At 51.3% G+C, this 6,861-nt stretch overlaps 1 long non-coding RNA gene across 1 annotated transcript; it reads left to right on the forward strand.

Moving 5' to 3' along the window:
• The first annotated feature begins 959 nt into the window (after window positions 1-959).
• LOC112121974 lies at window positions 960-3,310 on the forward strand. Its single transcript, XR_002909350.2, has 3 exons — window positions 960-1,098; window positions 1,709-1,856; window positions 3,091-3,310. It is a non-coding gene; the product is annotated as an uncharacterized LOC112121974 (long non-coding RNA).
• The last annotated feature ends 3,551 nt before the right edge of the window (window positions 3,311-6,861 follow it).

Raw genomic sequence — 6,861 nt, forward strand, 5'->3', positions numbered from 1 at the left:
ATGGGAGAGCATATAGTCAGTGTAAGAGAGGGGAGCACAACCTTAGCTCTCACTGAAGGGACTGATGGAGGCACAGACTTGATGCTTAGTTGAAGAGAGGGGGGAGGAGGTCATGGGTTCCATGCTGTAGTGGGGTGAAACAGCCCCAGGTCTCAGTTCTAGTTTCAAGGAGGGGATGGGGCCAGAGCCCAAGCTGTAACTGATGGGAGAGGGCGGTGTGTGTGTAAGTTTGGGGGGGAACAGTTTCCATGGGTGGGTAGTCCCCACTGTTACTTTGAGGTTGGGGGGAATGGCCTCAGTGGGAGGGGGGAATCAGATCTTGCTATCACAGGGGTGGGGTGCCCAGGCTTGGTGGGTGTGTGTGTGGGGGGGATGGTCCCTGCTGTCAGGAGGGCATGGGCTCTGTGGGGGAGGTTGGTCCTGCTGTCACAGAGATTAAGGGGGCCTAGGCTCATGGGGGGCAGTTGCCTCTGTCACTGGTGGGTGTGGAGGGCATGGGCTCGGTGGGGGTCTCAGTCCCCACTGCCACAAGGGTGGGCAGGAATGAGGTTGGTTGGGGGGGAGGTTCAATTCCACAGTCATGGAGAGCATGGGCTCAATGTGCGGGGGTGGGTTACTCCCCACTGTCACGGGTGGGGGGCTAGGCTCGGTGGGCAGGTCAGTCTCCACTGTCACGCATGGGGCGCGGGCTCTGAGGGGGGATTAGTCTCTGCTGTCACAGGTGTGGGGACGGGGGAGACGTACTTGGTGAGACTCTGGGAGGGGTCAGAACCCGCTGTCACAGGCATGGGGGGCCCGGAGTCAGTGGGGAAGGGCCAGTCCCCGCTGTCACGGGCTCGGTGGGGGGCGGGGGCTCAGTGCCCGCGGTCACGGTGCTGCGCCTCTGGCGGAGGGTGTTTCCCTGAGCGGAGGCAGATGGGCAGGAAGCGCAGGAATTGCAGTCGACGGAGCATGCGCGGCTGGGTGGCGGCCGGAGCCCTGAGGCTGCGCGGAGCCGGGGTCGCTCTGGCGCTGCCGGTGCCCGACCGCGCGGGGGCCGAGCATGAGGCTCGCCCAGCGGCCGGGGCAGGACAGCGAGCCCGCCCTGCGTGGCAGAGGGTGAGGTTGCGGGCCCCCCCTCCCCGGCGCCGCTACAGCCGGGCCGCCACCTTGTGGGGGAAGGGCCCGCAGACCCGCCCCCCCAACACCTCACATGGGGGGAAGGGCCCGCAGACCCGCCCCCCCAACCGCTCACGGGAGGGAAGGGCCCGCAGATCCGACCCACCCCTCACGGGGGGGGGGAAGGGCCCGCAGACCCGACCGCCCCAACCCCTCACGTGTGGGGAAAGGCCCGCAGACCCGACCCTCCATCGTGCGGGGAAGGGCTCGCAGATCCGACACGCTCCCATGGGCGGGGGATCACAAACTTGCTCTGCCTTTTCTGACTCTCCCTCTTTTCTTACGGGTGGTGACATGGACTTGGTGCCTCTTGCCTGTGCGCGCTGGGAGAGGCTCCCTCTTGCTGGGTTAGTTTCAAGATGCTCCCCTGTTGTGGGGCGGGGCGTTGCCATGTGGGGGTGTAGTTGTCTTTAACTTAGCAATGATCTGAGGAATGGTTCCTAGTGCTAGGGCCCAAGCCACAGCCTCTGCATTAAACTTTGTTTTTAACAAAAATGCCTCTTTAATTGAAATTGTTTGTCTGATCCTTTTTGCTCTTTCCTTCCCATAGGTAATTGTCCTCTGAATTCCCATGTCATACCAGCAGGAGGACTACAAAGAATCTATCAAAATGATGACAAATATTGTCATTTTGAGCCTGCTTATTTGTATTTCCTTATCTTTCTGGATTGTGTCCATGACAGCAAGTACATACTATGGTAAGTCCGTGGCCAGCCTACATGGCTGAGCAAAGCTAAGCCTTATGCTCAACTTGATGGCCTGTCTCTGTTAGTAAATGATAACTTTGGAACACTGCCTCCAGTCAACTCCAGACTTTTAGAGAATGTTCTAGTCATCAATGGGACCCTATGGATTTTGATGAAAATTGAAAAATCAGTGGAGGACACACAGAGGCCCCTGGCATGTGGTTAGAGACCTGTCAGCTTCAGTGAGATCTGTAATGGTCTATAGATCAAAGAACCAGTTGATGGTAGCCATTAATATCTTCCAGCATAGTACCTCCCATCTGAGCTCTGCCCATTGATTCAATAGAGTTTAAAATGTGGTTGCCCTGAATGACTTATCTCCCAGACAGAAAAAAATAAATAATTGTGTAGGGAGAACATAAGGGGAGGGGCCCAGAGACAGGTGGTAGATAGGGGGGCACTAAGACAAGTGGTACAGGGAGAAAATGGGGGACCCTAGTAAGGGAGGAAAGGGGGCACACAGAGCCCCGGCGTGAAGGAGGGGTTTCTGCATGGAGTTCCTAAAATGGAGGGAGGTGGGAGGGTGGCCCTGGGAGCTTGTGGGGGGGGAATTGAGGAATTCAAGCAGTGTGTGTAATGAGCTCCGCCTCCAGAAGCAAGATGTGCCAATCCTTTAATAGATCATATTAGATCATATTTTGTTAATTTGTTAAGTTAAGATTTCTTCAATCAACATTATTACTTGTAGACAAAATACCTGTCAGGATCCTTGTAGTAGGAGAGTATTAAAGAATACTTTACATAAATGTTCTATTATCCTTTTAGTGATTATGTCTGGTGACTGTACACCTTCCATCTGCTACCTTAACTCAGAATCACAACATGCAGATTCTTTCAACATCTGCATCGCTAACTATATACTTAATTACAAAGACTTTCAACACTGTTGAAATAATTCATAAGTATTTCTTTTGGTTGTGAGTTAAGGTGGCTGCAATGTGTAAAGTAAATTGCCACATGTTTATATTGTCCTTAACCACATGTATGAATTCTGTGAATAATAGTATATTTAGTAAATTTAACTGAACAGTTTTTATGTGGGAATTTTTTTATTTTCTCAAAAGAAATATAAGAAGCCTTGTAAATTTAAAACCAGTTGGCATGCACAGTAGCCATACAAGTCTGTATAGAAAATTTTGTGTTGGCTGATGCTGGAAAGTACTAGGCTTTTTCTTACACATCTTAGGTATGCCCAAGTGGAGGCGCATAGCAACAAGGCTCCCTTCCTGTCATCTCCTAAAGCACTTGCTTTGCACTCTGGTACAGAGAAGAAGGGATACTTCTGTTTTATGAATCTTTTTGCATACCATAAGACATGCATCATTTGTTGGGATTCCCTCTGAGACCTTTTCCAATTGGCTTATTCATAAGCTCCTTCGTTTTCAGTTTAAACCAAATTTTACCGAAAAAATCTCAGGTTTTACAAAAAGTATTATTCAGTTATTTCCGATTTTCACCCTACTTTTGTTTCATTCAAATAAAAATAACTTGTTTTATTAGGAAAATACAATACATTGCATGGGATATATGTATTATGATAATACGTTAGTCTGTGTGTATATGCAAAGCTGCCAGTTGAAGTAAGGCTATGTATTAGTCTAGAACAGGGGTTCCCAAACTTGGTTCGCGGCTTGTTCAGGGTAAGCCCCGGCGGGCCGCAAGACACTTTGTTTACCTGAGCGTCTGCAGGTACAGCCGTCGCAGCTCCCAGTGGCCGTGGTTCGCCGTTCCCAGACAATGGGAGCTGCGGGAAGCTGGCCTGCGCAGCTCAGGTAAACAAAGCATCTCGCGGGCCCGCCAGGGGCTTACCCTGGACAAGCCGTGAACCAAGTTTGGGAACCCCTGGTCTAGAACAATGGTTCTCAAACTTTTTTTTCCAGGGACCACGAGCTGAGTGCCTCGGTGCACCACTTAAAGATCTTTCCAAATGTTGTTTGTGCCATTAGCTAACTATTGTAAAGCGCTTTGGATAAAAGCACTATATAAAAAAAAAAATCTTAATAATAATTAATATTTTTTTGTTCTGCAAATAAAAGTGCACATTCATATTTTAATATCAGTAGTCTTACCTTTCTAATGCAATGGATGTGCCCTCTCTCCCCGGCTGTGGCAGCCCCCAAGCTGGGGCTGGGAAGGAGGAGGGTCTCTCCCTCTCTCCCCCACTCTGGCAGCCCCAGAGCTGGGGCTGGGAAGGAGGGGGGTCTCTCCCCCGCCACAGAGTTGAGGCTGAGAAGGAGGGCAGTCGCCGCTTTCTCTGGCTGCCACAGCCATGCATGTCCCAAATTCCACCCACCCCCTCTTCTCACCCTACTGCCCCTCCCACCAACCCCTTATTCCCCCCAAGGCCACCACCTCACCTTACATGTGTGTCTTCTCCAGGTCCAGGCACCTAATTAGTGGAGCTATGCCTGCGTGGCTCCACTAATTAAGTGGGTGGCCCTTCATTCTCTTGTGTATGGCCGCCCAGGCTCGCACCTTAGAGGGAACTATCGGTGGACCACCTGAATGGAGCTTGCGGACGACCACAGTTTGAGAACCTCTGGTTTAGAAGATACAAACAGTAGGCATGCACATAAGCTCTGAAGTGCGTGCGCATCTGAACGTACTGATGAATCTCACACCCACCACAGATATATTTAAAGCTGTTAGCAGATAACGGTTTAAAGATCTCCCTCTAAAATGGGAAGAAAATGAAAATCTGTATCAGAATACATTTCAGAACACAAGGAAGTATTCAAAAGTTGGAAAAAAAACAAAAACAGGAGAAAAGGATGAAGTTAAGTGTGTCGCTGCAAATGGCGTGGCCCAGTTATTAAATATAAATATTTATAGGCTAATAGTTCTAAGTCTAAACAGTAAACTTTATTCAAATAAAAAGTTTTATTTTGGGTTTAGAGATGTATTGTTTTGTTAAACTCAGTATGTTTTGAGTTCTGTTTTAGTTCTGCAGCAAATCACATTGAATTCCATTCATCAAAGCATTAATCTACTGAATACTTTCCCCCCCTGTCCTTCCGTCCATCAAAATAAACCCCAATATTTACCCAGAAAAATTAATAGATTTTTCCACCAATTTTCACCTGTTTTTGTTGTTATAGTAATACAGGGCATTTAAGCTAATTTTTCAAAATATTCAAATCATTGCCCATGGCAGATTCATTTCATGGATTCCCAGGCAAAATTAAATACAATAAAAGCCAAAAATGAAAGGCCCTACTTATCCAGAACAATTTGTCCAGTTGTGGGAGAACACCTCGTTCAGTTCTCTGGAATCCAAAAACGTCTTTTGACTCCATATTTCATCATTCAAGTTCCTTTACTTGGCATACAGCAAACCTATGTAGAGTTGATCAGACTCAAGGGTAGGGGGCGTGGGTATAGGGCATACCACACATCCAAAGTTACACAAAAACCTCTTCATTTATATATATTTACACGTTACATTGACTATACATTGCATCATAAATTTTTGGATTGGCTTGGTTATTTTGCAAGAACCAGTCCTTCTGCAGCCTGCTCTGACCATGCATTGTGCACTCTTATCCTCCTCTTTTTACAGTCCTAACTTATCTTGTCCATTGTTAGTAAATGGTTCAGTGGCTGTTCTCCCTCTTTTTGTAGCTGGCCCAGACATTGTCTTTTTAGCCTACTGACCTGTTTACTTCAGCGTAATCATCTGTTTACTTCCCTAATTTTATCCTCCAAGAAGTGAGGCCTCCCTCCATATGTTAATTACTCATGTCATGCAGTGGCGTAGCCAGGTTCTAAGTGCAGGGGGAGAAAACATAAAAAAGGCACCCTCCGTAGGCTCCTCCTCTGGCCACCCCCCCTTGGCGCCTCCTCTAGCCACTCCGCACCCCCCTCCCTTGGCTGGCTCCTTCGGCCGCGCCAGGCCCCCCCCCCGGCTCCTCCGGCCACACTGTGCTGCGGCCATGCTGTGCCCGCGCCCTCGGAGGGGCTCGGTCCGGGGAGAGCCGAGGAAGTTTTCAGGGTGCAGTCGGGGGCGGGGGGGGAGAAGAGGCGAGAAAGTTTCACGTGCCCCCGGGCGGGACTCACCAGCTGCCGAGTGACCTCGGAGAAAGCCATGACACCGCGCCAGGCGGCTGCTGCGGGAGGGGGAGGGGAGAGGCGCACGGGAAGCTCCAGGCGGTTGGAATGTAACCGGCAGCTAGAGGGTCTGCGCAGGGGTGCGGGGCCAAGCAAACGGGCGGGGAGGGGCGTGATGCAGGGGGATGGGGTCACGGTGGCGGCCCGAAGGGCGGGGCCGCGCTGTAACTGCTTTGCACCCCTGCCCCAGGGCGATCCCCGCACACAGCGGGCTGGAGTCTGGGACGTGACGTGAGCAGGAAGCGGACGGTCGGTCCCTACCCTACCACCCCCCCGCCTGTATAATGGGCCGCGAGCCGCTGCTGGGAGATGCTGCTGCTGCCGCATTAGCAAGGGGCGGGGAGCGCTTGGCCGCCGAGCCTTGAGCCATGCTGAGCGTGGGGTACGGTGGCCGAGGAGCGGCCCCCTCGCTCCTCTGGCCGTGCCCGTCCCCCCCCCCCGCCCCCAATGGCTCCTCTGGCCGTGCTGCCCCCCATTGCCTGCAGGAGCCCAGCAGCGGCCCGGCAGGCCAAGCTTCAGAGCGGAGCGTGGGCCCCGCCCACTGGCACCATGGTAACCCCTAACTAAGGCGCTGCTTTTGGAAAATGTGCTAAGGGGCAGCAGCTGCTTCCCCTGCACCTCCCCTAGCTATGCTTCCCCTGCACCTCCCCTAGCTATGCTACTGATGTCATGCCAGGTTTCAGATACATCACTGAAGAATGTGCCTGCTCTGTAATATCCTTGAGCCCTTGGGGATCAGGAACCCCTGCATCTGCAGAGCTTTGAGCTCTGCTGGCCATGCACTGCTTTTTCTCATGTTAAGAGCTGATGTCAAAGGTCATGATTAAGGATACAATTTTGTCACAGATTC

The sequence above is a fragment of the Terrapene carolina genome, unplaced genomic scaffold, assembly GCF_002925995.2.
Source record: "Terrapene carolina triunguis isolate 2854851 unplaced genomic scaffold, T_m_triunguis-2.0 Scaffold68, whole genome shotgun sequence".
NCBI classification, from domain to species: domain Eukaryota; kingdom Metazoa; phylum Chordata; order Testudines; family Emydidae; genus Terrapene; species Terrapene triunguis.